This window comes from Diceros bicornis, chromosome 13 (genome assembly GCF_020826845.1).
Source record: "Diceros bicornis minor isolate mBicDic1 chromosome 13, mDicBic1.mat.cur, whole genome shotgun sequence".
Taxonomy (NCBI): domain Eukaryota; kingdom Metazoa; phylum Chordata; class Mammalia; order Perissodactyla; family Rhinocerotidae; genus Diceros; species Diceros bicornis.
The window spans coordinates 42,811,475-42,831,102 of NC_080752.1; the positions used below are offsets into that span (position 1 = coordinate 42,811,475).

The window sequence follows — 19,628 nt, forward strand, 5'->3', positions numbered from 1 at the left end:
CCCAGGTCACCTTTCCAGCTACAAGTTCAGGGAGGCAGAGGTGAGCTCAAGACCAGGCCTAACGATCTAACACCTCTGTCTGAGGGAAGACAATGAGTTCCCCATCATGGAGGTGTTCAAGCAGAAAGCAGACAACAGGCTGGTGGAGAACTGACACAGGAGACAGTAGGAAGCACAGAAGAATCAAAGACCATCAGTGCAGGAAGGAACTTGGGGGTCACACCCCCGGCGTCTGCAAACTTGCAGAAAGCATGCAGCAACCCCCTCCAATCCCAGACTCGCAGGCTTTCCTGCTGAGCCCAGAGAGCTGCTCAAGAAGACAGCAGCAATTAATCTGTTTTGCATGTGAGACAAAACCCATTTGCCACCCTGTTTCTAGCCCAATCCCACCCACTTTGAAGACAGGGCAACTGAGGCTCAGAAAGGGAAAGAAACTTCCCAAGGTCACACAGCAAATCCACAGCAGAACCAGGACAGAATCCAGGTCTGACCCTACCCCCCGCCCCAGCTCCCATCAAACTCCACAGTTCTCTGTAAGTCAACCCCTCCCATCCTTCCTCCCCATCAAGGGAGGCACGAACCTGCCCCTCTGCCTGAGACCCAGCAACCATCTCCCCAAGCCAGGTCCTGGCCAGCAGCAGCAGCAGGCCATCTCTGCATGGGCACTTTGGTGCTCCAAATCCAGAGCTGGGAGGTAGCAAAAATCCCCTTCAGAGATGGCGTCTTTCAGTGCCAGGTTTGGCCCCAAGCTCCCTATGGGTTTTTTTGGTTTGTTTTTGGGTGGGGAGATGGGTAGAGAAGCCCTGGGCATCTAGCTGCATCTTGATACCATAACCCCCAGGGTCAGCTGGGGGTATGACGCCTTGCTCAAGGTGAAAGCTCTTGCTCTCCTCCCCTCCCTAGCCTGTAAGTTCTGTGCAGGCAGATTCCATAACTGTTTATAATTATATCCCCAGGACTGAGGACACAGTAGGTGCTCAATAAGCATCTAGTGATTTGAAAATGCACAAGGCTGGGCATTACCCACATGACTCCCAACAACCTATCTGGCCAGGCCTCTGTTCTCATTACCCCTGAGATCCTGAGGAAGGAGGAACATCCCTCCCCATGCCCCAAGCTCTCCTGCTCTCGGGTACTGATCTGGGTGTGCCAGTGTAGCTACATGTCAAGACTCACTCATAACACCACAGGCCCAGAGCCTTGGCACAGTGCCATGGATCCAGGAGACACTTAAAACATACTAGATATAAATCATGTCTCATCCTAGACCAGGAGAGGCCCCCAAAGCCAGCATGTACATTCTCCTGATTTCACAATAGACCTGACCAGAAGTCACCTCTTTTGCTGAAAAGTCTCCCAGTCTTTGCAGTGTCCACCAGGAAACCCCAGTGTTTAACTGGCTGGTACACTGGGAAGGGCTAAGTCACGCTGAGTCCAAGTCTCCCTGGCTGTTTAGGTTAAAGTCCAAACTTTCAACATTTCCTCCGGCATCTGGTATTGCTCATGTCCCGTGCTCCCCGCTGTCAATTCTTATGTTTCAGCCTTGCCAAATTCCTTGCAATTCCCCTAAATGAGCCACATCCTCTTTTGCCTGCAGATCCTTACCTAGTCTAGTTTATCTCTCTGGAACACCATTCTTGTGCCTCTACCCCCACTGTGTGTGGCTGACACCATATCCTTCTGCTGGCCACCTCCTCCAGGAAGTGTTTCCTCACCACCCCAGTCTGCTCAGGTTAGAGCAGGAGTCCTTCTCTGGTGCCTCCCCCTCTTATAACTAATCTACAGTTGCCGCCCAGATTCCTCTCTCTCCCTGGCACCCAGCAAGGTCAGACAACCCAGGCAGAAGCAGTGTAGACAGGACAACGGCACCACACCCCAGAGATCTGCACTGCCCTGGAGGGAGACAGGCAGCATGGGGGTTTAGGGGAGCAGACCTCCTGCAGGCACGGGCCAGGAAGCAGCGCCTCCAGCTCCAGCCAGCTGACCTCCTCAATACTCTACCCCCACCTGCCCTGGAGGTGAGCACCAACAGCTGCCTTAGGAGAAGGCAGAAGAGTCTAAAGAGACAGCCCAGGGCAGGTAGATGACAGCTTCCACCTCCACCTAGCATGTTAGGCTTTAAAAATGCCTCCCCACCCCTCTATGCCATCTGTCCAATCCACAAAGCTTTCCTGGCCCCAGAAAGTGCCAGACAGTGCACTTGGGGGACAGGGGGAGGTGTATGAAACAAGCCAAGAGCAGTAACATGAAGAATATTCACTACTCCTGAAGGTGCACCACGAGCCAGGCACTGTGCTCTTTAGTCCTCACAACAGCCTGTGGGATAGGTACTGTCCCCATCTTGTAGAAGAGAAAGCTGGGGCTCAGCAAGATTCGGTGGCTTCCCGAGAGTCTAAGGGAATTCTACTCTAGTTTAGAGCATCTCAAACCTGCAGCAGAGAGAGCTAATTAATCCTTTACTCCAGTGCAGGTATTTTCTCTGAGCCAGGCCAGTGCTGTGCACTGGGGACACTGAGGCAGCTCAGGGTCAGAACCTCCATGAGGAGCTCCTGGGGATGGCCATGCTTTTCCCAACCTCATGACCTTCGGGCCATCAGGCCTCCACCACTAGGTGAAGAGACAGCTGGCATTCCTATTTGACAGATGAAAACCTGGAGCGCAGAGGAGGCAGGACATGCCTAGGCCACCCAGGACAAGGTCCCAGGCCTCATGACTCAGGTGCAATGCACTTTCTTCCAAATAAGCCAGCCCCCAGAGCACTAGGGCTGGGGGCACACCTCAAGCAGGTCTCCCCAGGTCTTCCTGTGCTGGCCCTGCCTCTCAGCAAGCCTTGACGGGCATGGGAAGGGGAGGGCCACGGCCAGGCCCAGGCTGGGAGGAAAGTCTGGGAGCCACTCTTGGCTCCTTGCCCACGGGTAGGCGGCACGTTACTGGAAAGCAGCTTCCGGGGGTGGTGGTGGTGGTGGAGTCTGTCATCAGGCACAGTGGCTCAGGGAAGGGGGGGCGTGCAAGCCTGTTCTTGGCTTATCCCTCTCCCAAGACCCTGACTCCACCAGTCGTCCCCACCCTGCATCCCTGAAGAGACCCGTCACAGCGCAGGAAGCTTGCTGACACCGGGTGTGGTGACAGGGGCACAGCTGGTGCCCCTGGTCCCCTGACAAAAACCCAGCATTGAAGCGAGATCCCAAGATGCCAGGAAATGAGGCAAAACTTCCAGGGCCTGAACTTGCAGTGGTGATGTCACCAGGATGGAATCAGGGGTGGGGTAGAGGCAGATCCAGAGCCGTGAGAGCTGGAACAGACCTTCGAGATCATCCAAATCCTCCATTACACGTTAGGGAAACTGAGACGCAAAGAGAACCAGTGACCTGGCAATGGTCACATGACCAGTTCCACCACGAGAACCCATGAAGCTCCAAGCCCAGTGATCTCTCAAGCCACATGGCCTCCTGCAAGGGCATCCAGTCATGGCAGAGCAAGGATGCGAGAAGGTGTGGAGTTCAACATCTCCAAGCCACAGGGCAAACTCGCTGACACGGTTCCAGGCTGGCTCCCCTTTGAGGTGAAGAGGCTGGGGGAGGGGAGAGCTGTTTCTCATCCTGTCCAGTACAGGTGGCAGGTGGGCAACTGGGGGTACTGGGGGACCACACACACGTTCACCCATACTCTTGCTCTCAAACACACTCTCAATCTCTCTGACACACACACTCACGCATACTCTCTCTGACACACATATCCTTACTTGCTCTTACACCCACACTTGCTCTCTCTGACACACACACACAAGCACGCTAAACAAACACAAGCAAACTTTGAATTGGTGAGGGGCTCCTGGCTCCTCTGCAGCTTTTCTGCTCTTCACCATGAGAACAGTTTATTTACGTCTCCTCGGACTGTCCCCATCTGCTGAGACCGGCGCGGTGGAGCACGCAGGCAAGGCTGTTTCACGTCACCCTTGGTTGCCAGAGTGACCAGACACCCCTGATCCCACTTCCCGCATCTCTCCCCTGGCCTGGGCAGTCAGAGGGGAGTGCTGGGAAGAGGGGCCTCCTCAGCCTTCCAGTGCCAGGTCACCAGGGACCCAGGGGCACATGAGGGGCTCTGCCGCCCTAGTTCCAGGCCTGAGGACTGCTCTGGGGCTGCAACTCGGCCAGGTCCCAGGGGATTCCTGGTTGCACAATGATTCCATTTCTTTAACTCCCTCTTCAACTGCCCCAGCAACCAGTCTCAACTACAGCAATGAAAGGTATACTTCCCAACAAAAGCCTGGCACTCTACAGTTTACAGCAGTGTGCTCTGATACTTTCTGACTCACTTGCACCTCACCACAGCTCTGGAAGGCCACAATTACCATCCCCTCATTTTATAGATGGGGAAATTGAGAAAGGTTAAGCACCTTGCTCAAAGTCAAGTAGGTGGTAACTGATTCAAACCCAGGCAGTCTGGCTCCAGAGTCTGTGCTCTTAGCCACTCACCACATTATCCCTGGTTTTATTTTTTTAATTTTTTTTCCTGGTTTTATTCTTATTTGGTTTCTAAGGGGAGCGTCAGTGCCCAGGACTAAAGAGGCCCAAAGTGGTCCCCAGATGGCAAGAGGTGGTATTTCTTTCCGTGAGCTCTTTTCCAGGGAAGTCTCACACTGCTCCCCTTCACTTTAGTGGCCTAGTAAAGACCTTGGGAAATCCTTCCTATGTTTTAAGGCTGCCCCCTCCAGGAAGCCTTCTTGAGCTAACTCAGCCAGAAGGAGTCAGTCTTCTCCACTAAACTCCTAGGGCAGGAGGTGGGAATTATCCAACTGCTCAGCCCCTGCCTGCCTGATCTGTACTCAGCTTCGGTCTCCACCAGGGCTGGAGGGTCCTTTGGGGTAGGAGGGGCTCTGGTTCTTCTTGAATCTGATTCTTCTCGGTGTTGATTCTTCCCACCATCAACGTCAGTCATGAGGACCAGGGAGAAAGATAAACCAGACTAGCACAGACTCAGCAGGTTCACAGCCAGACCAGCGGAGACAAAGACGCGTGGCACTAGCCACTCTGCCCAGTGGCCTTGGGCATGTTACGTTATATCTCCAACCTTCAGTTTCCCCATCTGTGTAACACCCTATTTTAGAGGGTTTCTGGAGTACAAGAGGAGATAATAAGGATAAAGAATGCCAAGCAATGCTGGCACTGCTTTGCCAGTGCTATTGCTAAAGTGGTGACTGCTATTATTATAACTTTCTTCAACACCCAAGTATAACATGAATCACTACATTATCATGACCTGTTGGTGTGTACTTCTCCATCACTGGGCTTTAAGCTCCCTAAGCCTGGGAACTTTTTAGAATCACCTGGGTCTCCACTTCCAGCATAGAATAGGCATCAACTATTTGTGAATTGAGATAAAACTGACTTTTAGATGTGAAGTGTGGAAAAGAGGAAGGAGGTGGGGTTGGCTCTGAAATTTCAGAGTAGGCTCTGAAATGCTCCCAGGGGAGGGACCATTTGAATTGGGTTTTGAAAGATCAATAGAAGTTTGCCAGAGAGAGAGAAGCAGGAGAAAAGCCATTCTAGAGTCTGTATCCTCTAAAGAGCCCAGCACAAGTACCCTGCACATGGCAAATGGATGTATGGATAATGAATGAATGAAAAACAGGAAAGAAAAAGACAAATGGAAAGGTAGGCTGACTTCACTAAGCCTTTGCCAATATCCAAATATGAGTGCTGCTGTGAAGATTAAATGAGATGGAGCATGTAAAACACCTAGCACAATACCTGTTAATATGTGTCTTTGAGTCTTAGTCCTTCTTCTGGAACTGGGGTGGTGATACCACCCGCAAGGTGGCTGTGTCACTGAGATACTTTATTTAGAGCTCCTAGACCACAGGAGTCACCCAATGAATGACAATTTTTAAAAAAGGTCAACCAATAGCACCTACTCAGTAAGAGCGTATTTGGTCATGATTCACTTTAAGATACAACCTCCAGACAAGAGAAGGAGAAAAACACTTAGTGGACTCTTAGAGTGTCTGAAGCAAGGTGCTGTGTTGGGGGCTTTTACATAGCTCCTCTCATTTCGCCTCATATCCTGACCCCCATTTGACAGAAGGATAAACCGAGGCTCAGAGAGGTGAAGTGACTTGCCCCAGGCTACCTGGCTAGGAGGTGGCAGAGTCAAAATTAGAACCCTGGTCTCCTAATTGCCAGTTCTTTGTGCCATGCTGCGTCAATGAAAACTAAGCCTGTTAGGATCAACAGGAAGAGAACTGAAGTCTGCAATATGCCTCCCCTGCAAAAACAGCCATAAATAAATCTGTTCAAAGTACCTGGGTAGGAATCGTTTCCCATGCCGGGGGAGCCAGTCTCTGTGCCTTCCCCCATCATCCTTCCAAACGGCACTTCTATTTCTTGCTTATTTCAATCCACGTCTCCGGGAGACAGGGTCCCACCCTCTGGGAACATCAAGTCTGGGTGGGAAATTAGCTAAAAAGCTAGCAGAGATCACAGCACTATTTGCTGGGCCACCTGAGGCATGGATTTGGGCCAGGAGGCCAAAATCCAGGTTTGAGGCCCAGCTCTGCCCTTTAGTAGTAACCAAGAGGCTTTGTGCAAATCATCACACCACAGACAGGCCTCAGTTTCCTTGTGTGTAGACAAGTGGTAATCCAGGGACTGGACAGAAGCACCTTGTATACTGTGAAGCGGCAGACAAACTCCAGAGACGATTGATGAAGGAGAGGTAAGGAGAGAAATGCCACATGGGCCAGACGGGGCCTGACAGCCAGATTGAGAACAATAAGCAGAGCAATGCAGCGACTCCCTGGGCTCTCTCAGAGACCCAGCAGGACAGGCTGCTTCAGAGCAGGTACGTTGTGATCAGGATCCTGAGGTCAGAGAGCTGGCCGAGCTCAGGATTAACCCTTAGCACTTAACCTCCATCCCCATCAACCTCTGTACTCCAGATGCCAGAAGTCCCCAAACACCATCTGTGCACACAGAGGGAAACTCTTCTTTAGCTTGAACTTCTACTCATCTTTCAAAATCCAGCACAGGTGTCACCTCCTCTGGGAAGCATTCCCTGAACCCCCCAGGCTGAGTCAGGTGCTCCTCCAAACTGAGGAGCCAGGAGCTCCATAGCTGGTGTTCTAGTTGACTTGGCATCCCAGCACACAGCCCTGGATCCCATGAAGGTGATGCTCAGGAAAAGCAGGTTAAGGGAATGATAGAAGCTTCCTAAAGGACGTGGGATTGAAGTTGGGTCTTGAGGGCAGGAGACTGGTGGGGAAGGAGTGTGAACAAATGAACACAGAGGGTTTCAAAAGCCTTACCAGGACCCTGAAGCCTCCAGCCAGCCTGGAAATGAGACTGTACAGCGAGGGAGACGCTGGCACACGGCTGGAGCAGGGAGGACATGCAAGGAACTGATTCAAGGGGCCGGAGCTGATGCTGCAGGCCTCAGAGGGTCCCCTCAGCTTCAGGCCTGGCCCCAAATGCCCCTGACCTAGTCTTAAGCCAGGTTCTGCTCCTGCCCTGCCTTTCACTCCCACCAGCCTTCTCCCAGGGTCTGAAGACTCATTTCAGTAGCCCCTACCCCACACCACCCTGAGCTGGGGCAGCACCTCTGAGTACCCAGCCCAGCCTCCCCAATCATCTAAGCTCTCCATAAACATTTGTTGAATAAATTTCACTCCAGCAGCTTCTCCCCACCCCCCACAGGAAAGGCGCCGGATTGAGTCCCCATGCGTGAGGTGGAGGATGACTCACACAGGCCAGGCGGGTAGGGACAGGGACTGGCAGTAAACAGCCCGTGTGTGTTGACAAGATACAGAGCTCTAGTAGGCAACAACAGGCCTGGCAAGGGAGAGGTCTCCAGGCAGCCATTAGGGGAGGCAGCTCAGGGGGGTGGGGCAGAAGCCTCTCCTGGCTGGTCTGGGTCCCCAGCAGGTGACCATGTGATATATATTAGTTTCTTTAGATTTTTTCAAAATGGAAATATATTGCTTTGGTGATTTTAAGTGGAACCCACGGTCATTTAAAACTTTTTTCCAACAGTATGTAAGTGCATTAAGTAGAAGGAGAGTAATCTGCCAGTGATTTTCCCCCATTCCCTATACCCACTATAGAAGCCATGCAACCCCCAAATCTACACTGTTAACAGTTTGATTGCAAACTTCCAAACTTTTCTGCATCTATAGTTTTAAAATTTTGTATTAATGGTGTATTCTACATGCTGTGTTATAACTGCTTCTACAGGGCTGAGACTGTGCTAAGCACTTCACTGCAGCATCTCATTTAATTCTCTCAACAACCCCAGTGCAGTAGGTACTAGTATTATCTCTGTTTTGAGATAAGTAAAGAGGTTAGAGGTCACTTACACGCCCCAAGGTCACAGAGCCAGGGCTACAGAGCAGTGTTCAGACCCAGGCCAACCCCACTCCCCACCCCGCCCCCCGTGGAGCAACCTCACTGTATGTATGGCCTTGTCTGCACCATAATGCATTAGACGGTTCCTCCGTGATGGCATTACGCTGAAGGCTGGCTTCTCATACTCTGAGGTCCTCCACTAAGAGGCCCAGGCAGGCCTTGCCTCTGTGGCTGGCAGTGACAGCAGAGGGCCTCGGCTTCCACTTTCTCCTGACCCCATGACACCACTGGCAGAAAAATCTAAATCATATCCCTTGCAAAGCAGGCCCTTCTGGGCTCCCCAAATTTCAGCCTTGGAGTGTGGAGGAGATGAAAGCACAGAATGCTTGAGCCGGAAAAGAAGCTGAGATTAGTCTGCTTTCAAGCCACCGTCCCCTTCCTCTTCTGGTATGTGGCTCCCCAGCTCGTGCTCTCCCCTCCCCACGCCCATCCCCAGCCTTGGCCCCGTCTGTGACTCCCGCCAGACTGCTCTCAGGTCCCGCTATCAGGAGCTCCAAGCACCAATCTGCCCCACACCTGGGGTGGGGGAAGAAACAAGAGGCTCGATAAGAGACGTTCCATTTCCAGAAAACTTACAGCCATAGGAAAGCTGGTTTTTTCTTTTTTTTCCTTTTGGTGGGCGGTAGGGTACAGTTTGCCAAATGCAGATTTCAGAGAACACTGAAATTGAGTATACCAAATATCTGTTGCTCTCAGTGTCCCTTCCAGTTGAAAGTCATTTATCTTAGAAGCATAGCAATGAATTAAATCCACCATATATAACTTGAACTTGCTCACAGTATCATCGAACTTAGACACAGAGAGGTGGCGGCAGGAAAGCAACACAAAGAGAAATTCTACTATTTCCAGGACAACAGCCCTGCAGAAAGCAGTCGCGACCCATTTTCAGCTGCTACAGGGGAGGGGGGGTGCTGCAAGGGGACGACAAGATTCAGGCGGCGCTGGCAGGTTGGGGAGCGAACAGCTTCTGCTCCTCCCAGCTCAATCAGCTACCGAGTCTATTATGTGCTTCATAGCATCTGGGGGTGGTGATGAAGCAGGGGTGTCAGGCACCCCTCAACCTGAGCGTTTTGGTGACCTCTCAGAAGAGCCAGAAAGACAGTGATGAAAGAAAATGACTCTCAGAGGACAGAGCTTGGAGTGGGACCAAGAAGATGAGGATGCTTTCCGGAGGGGTGGGTGTGGGGTGACCCTTAGCCTGGTGTGTCTGGGTGCGCATGGGGTGGACCTGCAGAGTGATGAGGGCACAGGAGCTGAACTCCCATTTCCCAAGCCTCAGACTTGCTCTTCCTGCAATGTCCCCATCTCCCCAGCACCACTCAGGTGCTCAGGCCCCAAACCCTGGAATCATCCTGACTCCATTCTTTCCCTCACACCCACACCCAATTCAGCGGCAAACCCTGTTGCTTCTGCTCACACCCCTCTAGCTCTACTGGCCTCCTGGCTTTTCCTTGAGTGCAAATACGATTCCACCCCAGGGCCTTTACCCCACATAGGTGGAGAGCAGATTCTCTCCCTTCTTTCAGGTCCCTGCTCAAATGCCACCTCCTCAGGGAGGTCTTCCCCTACCCTCTGTATCTGCTTCTCCTGTTGTATCTTTCATCACAGCACCTGACATTTCCTGACAGTCTGTATGTGCTCACTGACGGTCCCTCCACCCAGAATGTAAGCTCCATCAGGGAAGACGGTCACAATTGCTGTTGTACACCCAGCACCTAGAGTTGTGCCTGGCACATAGTAGGCTCACAATCAGTATTTGCTCAATGGCTGATCATCCCCTGCCTTGAGGACCTAACAAGGTTGTTGCGAGGGTGACGTGAGACCACAGACATGAGAGCACTGAGCAAACCACAAGGCCCCGTCAGGGTGGGTGACTGGAGAGCCAGTTCCCCAGCCGCTCACTTATCAGCTCCTCTGGCAGCTTTCCCTGAATACCCCCAGGGCAGAAACTAGTCTGTGGTCCTGCAGAGCCTGGGACACATGGCCCTCCAGGCACTCCACTGAAAGTCTGCTCACACCATGTGGTTGGTTGGTTGTCTCCCCTCCAGAATGCTCCTCAAGGGCAGGGACCCTGTCCTAATCATCGTTGACTCTCCAGCACTGAGCACAGAGCCTGGCACATGGCAAGGATCATGACTTGGTTATGGAGCCTTCGTGACTACTCGAAGGCAGAATTCCTGTCTGATTTAACCTCATCTCCAGTGTTTGGCATTAAGTTTGTCTGCACTAAACGCTAGCTGAACTGGCCTGAACCCGAAAGAAGGGTTGGGGTTAGGGAGGTGCAGGGAGTGCCTTCTGGCAAAGCACCAGCATCTGGAAAGGCAGGCTGGGGGAGCAAGTGTGGTGTAGGTAGAGGATTTCTATTAGGCACAAATGACAGTGAAGGCTGGAGAGGAAATAATTACTCAGATGGTCATAAAGCAGCCTTTCCTCTGGTCCTCACTAAAACTCTAGGCAGTAGACAACAAATGAGGAAAAAGAAGTTTAGAGTGGTCCAGACACCCACTCAAGGTCACATGGGGCAGCAGAATCAGGTCACCAACCTGAGACTGCTGACTCCCAGTGCAGTGCTCACTCAAGCCCAGATCATGAAAGGCCTTAAATATCCTGGAGAGGGAATTCTGGGTCAACCTGGTGAGCCAGGCAGAGCCACCAGAGGGCTCTCCCCTGGGGATGGTGTACAAGTCCTGCTTGCAAGCACCTCAGGAGGAACACAAGGGAGATGGTGCTGGCCCCCTAGGCTCAGCACCTGGGGTGGGGCAGAGCTGTCCAAACACACAGTGACTAAGTCTAGGCTGCAGGAGCAGCTGGCACTGCCTCCTGCAGATTCCAGCAGGATGGCAGAGCTCTCCCCCATCCTACCTCCAAATGCCTCCCGAGACTAGAAAGCTACATTCGGAGAGAGAAAGGGCCTGAGCTAAGCCAAGGCTGGCGATCAGGAGACCTGGGTTCCAGTCCAGACCCTGCCACCAACTCACTAGGTGCTTTGAACAAGCCCTTGCCTTTCTCTGGCCTCAGCTTCCTCATCCTCAGAGGCGTGTTGAGAGCCTTTCCAGCTCTGACACCAGACCAATGAGTTCTGCTGATGGACAAAGCTGGGGCTCTATCTCTGTCCATGCCAACAGGCACAGTGTCTGGGCCCAGACTAGTCTTCAAGCGGAGCAAGATCGCACGAGGCAGCACGGGGCAGCGTAAAGAGCCCTGGTCAGCCAACAACGGAGCTGGGTTCTGTCACAGTTCTCATCTGAACTTCTTTGTGATCTCTGGCAAATCACGGTCCTGCCCTGAACCTCACTTCCTTCCCTCCAGCATGGGGATAAGCAATGCCATGGCACAGGCTGCTGTGAGAAAGAGGAGGGAGTGGAGGTGGAAACACTCAGAGGAAGATAAAAACAAACGCCCAGCAAGCTGCAGCGAACACTGTGACAACTCCGCTTCCAAGGAGGACACAGGGAGAGAGGACACATCTTGGATGGAGGGGTGGGAGGGCAAGGGGCCTCTGTGTCCCTGGGCTCTGTTCCTCCAGGGCTTGGCCTGCTCTGCAGCCCAGTGTGGCTGCCGCCTGACTTGGGTTCCACAAGAGCACAGCAGGAAAGTCGTGACACCAGAGGGGCTGGGCCCTCTGCTGGAGCAGAGGTCACTCACGGCCTGGCTCGCTCTGGAGCCTTGGCCCAGCCCTGCAGCCAGGTCCCAGTGAGAGGAGGACCCACCGGTCAGGTGGCAGTCTGCACTAGAAGCAGCTTCTCTGGGGGCTGGGCAGCCAGCACTCTGGAGGTCTGAGGCAGAGGGACCAGGCCTGGGCTAGAAGGAGGGCTGTGCCAGGGGAGGTCCTGAGAGAGATGGCTGGGAAGGGAGACATTGCAAAACAAACAGAGGAATCACCTCAGGGTTTTGTCCAAAGTTTCAACCCAAACTCAGCCACCAGTGAGGGGAGGCAGAGAGCCCCGCGGTTAAGAGAGAGCATGGTCTTGAGAACCCAGAAGACTGGGTTCCTGGCTCTGCCACCTATTAGCCATGTCTCCTTGGCAGGTACTCAACCTCTGAGTCTCAGTTTCTTCATCTGAAAAGCAGGACTCATAATCATTTCTATCTCAAACGGCTGTTCTGAGGACGCAATGAGATTATGTATCTGGAGCAAGGGGCTGCCAAAGAAAGCGCTCAGCAAAGGGCATGGTTCCATCTCTGCACTCCCATCCCCAGACCCAGGAGGGCTCACTGGCACCAGAGCACAGCTGCCAGGAGACCAGGCCACACTCTGAAGCAGCCCCTCAGAAGCACAGCCTGGTGCCGTACCCCTGTCATCATCGGTTCCAGGCTGAGCCTGGCTGGCAGGAGTCTCCACAGGTGCTGAGGAGGGGGAGGCTAGGGGGAGGCTGAGAGAGGCTGGGGGTAGTGTAGGGGGAGTGTGGAGGAGGCTGAGGGGAGGCTGCAAGAGGGGGAGAGGAGGCAGGGGGGAGGCAGAGGGGAGGCTGGGGGAAGCTGAGAGGAGGCTTAGGGGAGGCTGAGGGGGTAGGCTAAGGGGAGGCAGAAGGGGAGGCTAGGGGAGGAAGAAGCCCTCTGAAGCCCCACTGAACCTGCTCCTTTTCCCCTATAAAATCTGTAAAACTTCCTTCCAGGGTACCTGAGTACAGATCACAAGAGCTGCAGATGCGGCTGGGCTGTGCAGATGCAGGTTCCCTGAAACCTCAGCAGCAGAGTCCCTGAGGCAGGTGGGTGGGGTGGGGAGGCCAGAGCGTCCCCTTCAGCAGGTGCCCCAGGCATCCATCTCCAGAGATGCCCTGAAAGTCTCCTACATACTCCTCCTGAAAACAGCTCAGCTGCCTGAGCATCATGAAGGAGGGGACACAGAGGGCACACTCGCAGGGCCTCTCCCTGCCTCCTCTCCCTGCCCACTGGGGACAGTTTGTCATCTCAGGCCTCTAGGAGCCAGGAGATGTACTGAATGGATGGGAGAGCTGAGCATGCTCAGAGGAGGCTGCCCTTTAGAGGACACTGCAGAGAAAAGATGAGGACACAGCTGCCTTCAGGCTTTGGTCCTGGTGCCAGAAAGGCCCAGGGCTCCAGGAATAGCAAAGGGAGGTGAGGCCTCTCCTGGGGGAGAAGAGGGACAGCAAGGAGCCACAGGAGGTTAGAGGAGGCAGGACTTTCCCAGACCATTCCAATCCAACCCCTCCATGTTACAGATGCAAAGAATGAAGCCCAGAGAGGGACAGGGTCTTGGCCAAAGTCACACAGCAAGGTAGTGGCAGAGCCAAGACTCACACTCCAAAGCTGGTCCTTGCTTGGAACACAGTGCCACCCCCTATCCTACTCCCACATTTTTCTTAAACTACCTTTCATGAAGCACTTCACTGTGATGCTTTGTATACCTAACTGCATGATTCTCCTACAAGTTTTCTGATGTAGGTATCACCATCCTCATTCTGCAGCTGAGGAAACAGAGGCAGAGAGAGGTGAAGGGACTAACTCAGGCCCCACAGCCTGGTCTTTCTGACTCCAGAGCCACGGCCCAACTATGTTGCCTCCAGCTCTGAGCCCTGGCTTTTTCTCCTGCTATGCTCGGAGCAAGGCCCCAGTTCACTTCCAGCTCTGTCCCTCCCTTGCTGAGTGACCTTGGGGGTGAGCCACCCAACCACTCTAAACCTCTGGTTCCCTCTAGGACCCCTAGCAGTACCTATATGCCCTGGTTCTGTGTGTGCTCTGCCAGCAGGAGAACCAGGAGCTGTCTGCTACCCTACTGAAGAGGAATGGAACTCTTCCGGAGGCACCTCCCAGGCCTGGGTCTGGCCTGCAGGGCCCCTGCTTCACGCCTGTGCACACTGCCTTGGGGGGCACGGTGCAGCCCTCCAGCTGCACACCAGCACGGGAAGGGAGAATTAACACCAAGCCCTGCGCTTTCTCATTTAGCCTCAGCAGTGCCATGAGGTAGGCACTATTTCCATTTTCCATAGGAGAAACTGAGGCTCAGAACTTAAAGAACTTGCCTAAATGGCACACGGCCAGTAAGCAACAAAACTGGTATTTGACCCCAGGACTGCCTGACCCCAGAGGCCAAGCTCTGCCCTTAAGTCAGGTAGGAAATGACCTGTAACTGGTTCCTGCTGTTGCTCTGGTCCTCAGGGCACAGGTTCTGGAGGCCGGCTCAGATGTGGCTGTGTGGTGTCAGCCTGGCTGGAGGCCAGGAGCCCATCAGTGATGAGCCAAGCACAGAGGGGCAAGGTCCCACGCAGGCTGAGAGGCTGCCGGCCTGCCTACTTGCCTGCCCCCAGCCCATCCCATAGAAGTCACTGCCCTGTGCCCAGGAGTAAAGAAAGCCTCCATCAGCACCTGCTTCTGCCTGGGTAGGGCCCATCCTATGATCCTGCACACAGCACAGAGGCGGGGACACCTGTGCAGCAGGAACTGGGGAAGCAGCCCCTGCAGGGCAGGACACAGAGGGCCTGGAGTTCCGGCTGGAGCCCTGGTTCTAATCAGCTCAGTGGCCCGGCTTCCTCATGAGCCGGGGACGTTAATGGTGATGGCCCTCATGGAGGGCTCCTTAGTCCTCACAATTACCCAATGAGGGAGACACTGTCATACCCACATCACAGATGAGAAACCTGAGGCTCGGAGAGGCTAGGTTATTGCCCAAGGCCTCCTAGCTGGTAAGTGGCAGGGCCAAACTGGATTCAAGCCCAGGAAGCTGACTCCAGAGCTGACAGGGGCTCATCCTCCAGGGTGTTTCTCAACCTGGTTCCTCATCTGAGCCACAGAGAAAATGATTTGGATAACTATTTTCTCAATTCTCCAAAGGACGGACCTACTAGAACTGTCTCAGATTGTTCATACTGGGGGCCTCAGTATGGCAATAACTATTGTTGTTGTCAATGGAATGGGAAGAACACTGTCTCTGAATGCCAGTCCCCACGCTGCTCTAACTCTGGGCCTCAGGTTTGCTCAGTCATATGAGGGGAGAGGACCAGGTAACCTCAAAGGGCTCTTTCACTCCAGCTTCCTAGGATTCAAGGTTGCTCAGTTCCACTACTTTCTGGAGCATGTGACCATGGGTAAGCTAGTTAACCTCTTCAGACCGCCGGGTCCTCGTTTATAAAATGCGGACACCTCCACCCACCTCACAGGGTCAGATGAGGCCCACCTGAGATGAGGGCAGAGGGCCCGGTATAGTGCCGTGCCAGGCAGGGCTCGAGCATGAGGTGGTGGTGCCTCCTCTTCTTTGTGCAGGACTTCTGTGATCACCACCATCACTGCCACTAGGACATGTGTCACTCCACAACCTTGCCCTGAAAGCAGAGACCAGGGCTCAGAGCCCCTCCCCAAGCCTCACCCTGGATCAACAAGGCACTCCCAGGTGGCCCTGCCTGGCTCCCTGATGTCGCCGCCATGGGTGCTTTCATAACGAACTGCGGCTCCAAGAGAGGCGGGAGCCCGAGCATGAGGAGCTATTTCCACCACCGTGTGCCTGGTACTGCGTGCAGTGCCCAAACAAGGAGGAAAGTGGGGCTCACCTGGGCTGGTACTGTGCAAATCTTATCACGCCAAATTCTTCCTGGGGAGGAGCAGGATAGTAAGGCCAGTCAGGTTTTTGTTTCCGGACTCTTGACCTCAGCCTAGGCGCTAACCTCACAGGCCTGGGGGACCCCCCCTCTATCCTCTTATAGAAGCTGTGAGGGCAAAGGCTCAGGAGATCTGAACACTGAGCTAGAAGACGCCTGAGAGACTACTCAGCCCCAGGCCTTCGTCAGGAGCAGGGGTGACAGCCTGGCTTCTTAGGGGGAGGGAGTGAGCTCCATGGGGCTGGGGCACTGATAGAGGCCCAGGCTGGGCTACAGTTGGCACAGGGAGGGCACTGTGGCCTAGCCAGACTGCGGCAGCATCTCCCTCCTCATCCAAGCCCCTGCTTCTCTGCCCTCTTGGTCTAGGGAATGGCGGGTACAAATCACATCCTGGAAGTTGTAGTTGTCCCAGTGGCCTCAGCCAGGGACCAGGTGGGGAGACTGGGCCTGTGAAATTTTCTAGAATGTCCTTCCTCCCTCGCAGCAAGTCCCCTGCAAATAAGAAGTAGGCCGGTCAGAGCCAAGCTCTGGCCCAGGGAGAGTGGGAACCCTCGGGGTGAGGTGGGAAGCTGCCTCCCTTGGTTCGGTTCTGGCTCCACCACTCTGTGGCCTTCCCCAGGCCACAGTTTTCTCGCTTGTGAGACGACAAGCTGGGTTAGCTTCTCACAGGCCTCCTCCTCTAGCTCTGACAGCCCATGATTTTACATAATAACCAGCACACATGCATCACTGTCCATTTTGCTTTGTACTTCCTTATACTTTATCTCTCTTAAACCTCACGACACCCCTTTGAGATGGGTATCGGTTCTCCTAAGTTAAGGATGAGAAAACCAAAGCTTAGGACACGTAGGCCCAAGAACACATCCAGATAGGGTACAAGAGAGCCAGGACTGCATCCGGGGCTCCGGAAGCCAAACCCTGGGTTCCACACAGAGGGAAGCCTGAGAGCAGCTCTACCAGGCCAGTGTGCATGGCGCCGAGTGACTGGTTCAGGAGCTCATTCCAGCCTGTTCCTCTCGACGCTGCTCCTTCAGTGTAGATAAGGTGACTCTTAAAAGATCAGATTTAATGAAAACAGTAAGTTGCAAAAGAGTATGGACAGCATGATGATTATTATGAAACTAATTTTATTAAAAAGAACTTCATACAACTGTAGGGAAAAGTCCAGGCAGACACACTGAACCGTGAAGAGCTCTGAGGAGCAGAGGAGTGAAAGGAATACGACCTACATTGTTTTCTTTATATACTTAGGTAGTGCTTGAATTTTTTTTCCTTTTTATGAACAAAAAAAATCTGGGAGGAAAATTTTCTGAGCACTTGCTCTAAGCCAAAATTCAGTATTAAACATTTTTGCTGTAATAGATTATTTCATTTAATTTTCACAAAACCCTATGGAGTATAAGAATGTTCATAGCAGCTTTATTCATAATTGTCATAAAGGGAACCAACCCAAATGCCCATCAACAGGAGAATGAACCGACTGTGGTGTATTCATACAAGGCAATGCCGCAGAGCAATAAAAAGAACAAATCTCTGGTACACACGACGACAAAGAGGAACCTCATGGATACGCTAAGCAAAAGAAGCCAGACACAAAGGAGCACCTGTGGTCTGATTCCAGTTCTATGAGGTTAAGAACAGGTACAGCCAATTGATGATGACAGAAGTCAGAATAGTGGTTACCTCGGGTGAGTGTGGGGGTACAGGTTGGGAAGGGCAGGAGAGGACTTTAGGGGGGTACACAGATGTCCTTTATCTTGATTTGCGTGGTTGTTAACATGGACACAAACATTTGTAAATAATTACTGAGCTGTACACTTTAAGATTTGTGCACTCTACTGTATGTAATTACTGTTATGTATGTTATTCCTCAATTAAATAAATAAAGGGAAAAAAGGTTAAAAAAAAAAACATGCAGGGGAGAATTACCTCCAGAAATTACACTCACAGGTCAGGTACTCAGCCTAAGGTCATACAGCTGGTAGGCAGTGGAGTTGGGATTCAAAGCCAGGTCTGTTGGACTCTGACGACCTTAAGCCACCAGGCTATACTGACCTCTGACTGTCCCAAAGACGCCTTGAATCTCCACCATCCAGGCCCCTGCACAGGCAGCCTTGCCCCTGGGTTCAGACATGGGGACTCGCTTGTTCCTCACTGCTAATCACTGGTCGCTGTGGTTCAGTCACTTGCTCACGCTAAGTGGAGCTGGCCCCCGGAAGCCTCAACACACTGAGAGCTGCTGTTTAACCCATGAGGCCAAACAGGAGCAGTGCTCTGTGCCAGGAGAGGGTGCCTGGTGCACACTCACTTGCTATAATAGGCCCTGGCCCACAATGATGGAATTTCAGATGTGGAAGGATAGCTGAGCAGCAGAGCTGGCCCAGTGCTCTAGCTGCTAGGCCACACTGCCTCACACTTTCCCATTAGGACCCCAGCTCCCGCTGACTCAGAAAAGTCAGCCCCTGCCAGTCAACCTCACTCCCTTCCCCATCAGGGACCCGGAGGAGCAGAGGAGCTGGTGAGGGACTTGGCTCCTCTAAAGCCACCCACATTCTGCTTTAAATTCCCAGCCTGCCCAGGCTCCCCCCGCCACCTCCAAAGGGAGCCACCTCCTGCCGCTTGGCACGGATCCCCTCCCCTGCTGCATCCTCTCCACTCTCCCCCCAACTCCTACACAATCCTTGTCCCAAATCATTTCCTGCAGTTTCCCATCTGATCAGTTTCTTAGGAAGGATAATTATCCATGGAGGGAGGAGGCAGAAAATTCCCAGAGCCAACAACCCTGGGAAAAACTTCATCTAGTCCATTCTCCACCTGCCAGGAGAGCCTTTGTCCTAAACACAGGCCAGTCATAGTCACGCCTCCCCTAAAACCTCCGCAGTTCCTGCCACTACAGGAAAGAGTCCATGCTCCTCTGCAGTGAATCAGAGGCCTTCCTGATCTGTCCCAACGTGGGTTCAGCCTCATCGCCACTACATTCTAGGTAGCAGTGCCAGAACCGAGACCCGTCTGCCACCAGGGCCCATGCTGCATTGTGCTGCCTCCCTGTGTCACCTCAGCCTGCCTTGTATTTTAGCTGTTTACACGTCTATCTCCCACACAAAACTGTCAGTGCCGCAAGGGTGGGAACCACCTCCCACATGGCTGCGCCTGACGCACAGTAGGTGCTCAAAGGCAAGCTGAAGAGAAGGTGGGATGCCCAGGGCAGCCGCCTCACCTCTGCAGAAGGAGCAGGGGACTGTTCCAGAAGGAACGGTACAGGAAAAAAGGCCCGCTTACACCATCACAGAAGAGCTGAGGACTAGGGGTTGGGAGACCAGAACTAACCCCAGCTCTACCACCACCCATTGTGGCCTGTGGGCAAGTCATTTCCGCTCTGGCCTTCTGCTTCCTCCTCTGTGAGATGAGGGGGTTGGGCCAGGCTCTGTCATTGTTCACCATTTATGAGACCTTACTGCTAGGTGCTCTCCTCAGCATTGTCATTGAACCTCCACGATCTGCAGTCAGGCTCCACACAGCTGCTAGAGTAAGAGCCAGGATTTAAGTCCAGGCCTTCTCATCCCAGCTCCTTATCTTTCCCATTACATCTTCTGGATCCTCACTGTCTCTAGGGTCCCTTCCAACAATAAAGTCTGATTCTCTGATTCTAGACCTGCCCTTTCCAGGCCTGACAACT

At 53.1% G+C, this 19,628-nt stretch overlaps 1 protein-coding gene across 1 annotated transcript in view; it reads right to left on the reverse strand.

Annotated features, from left to right (window-relative positions):
* SLC9A1 (solute carrier family 9 member A1) overlaps positions 1-19,628 on the reverse strand; it is a 49,292-nt gene that overhangs the window by 13,953 nt on the left and 15,711 nt on the right. The gene's annotated exons all lie outside the window — the stretch shown is intronic.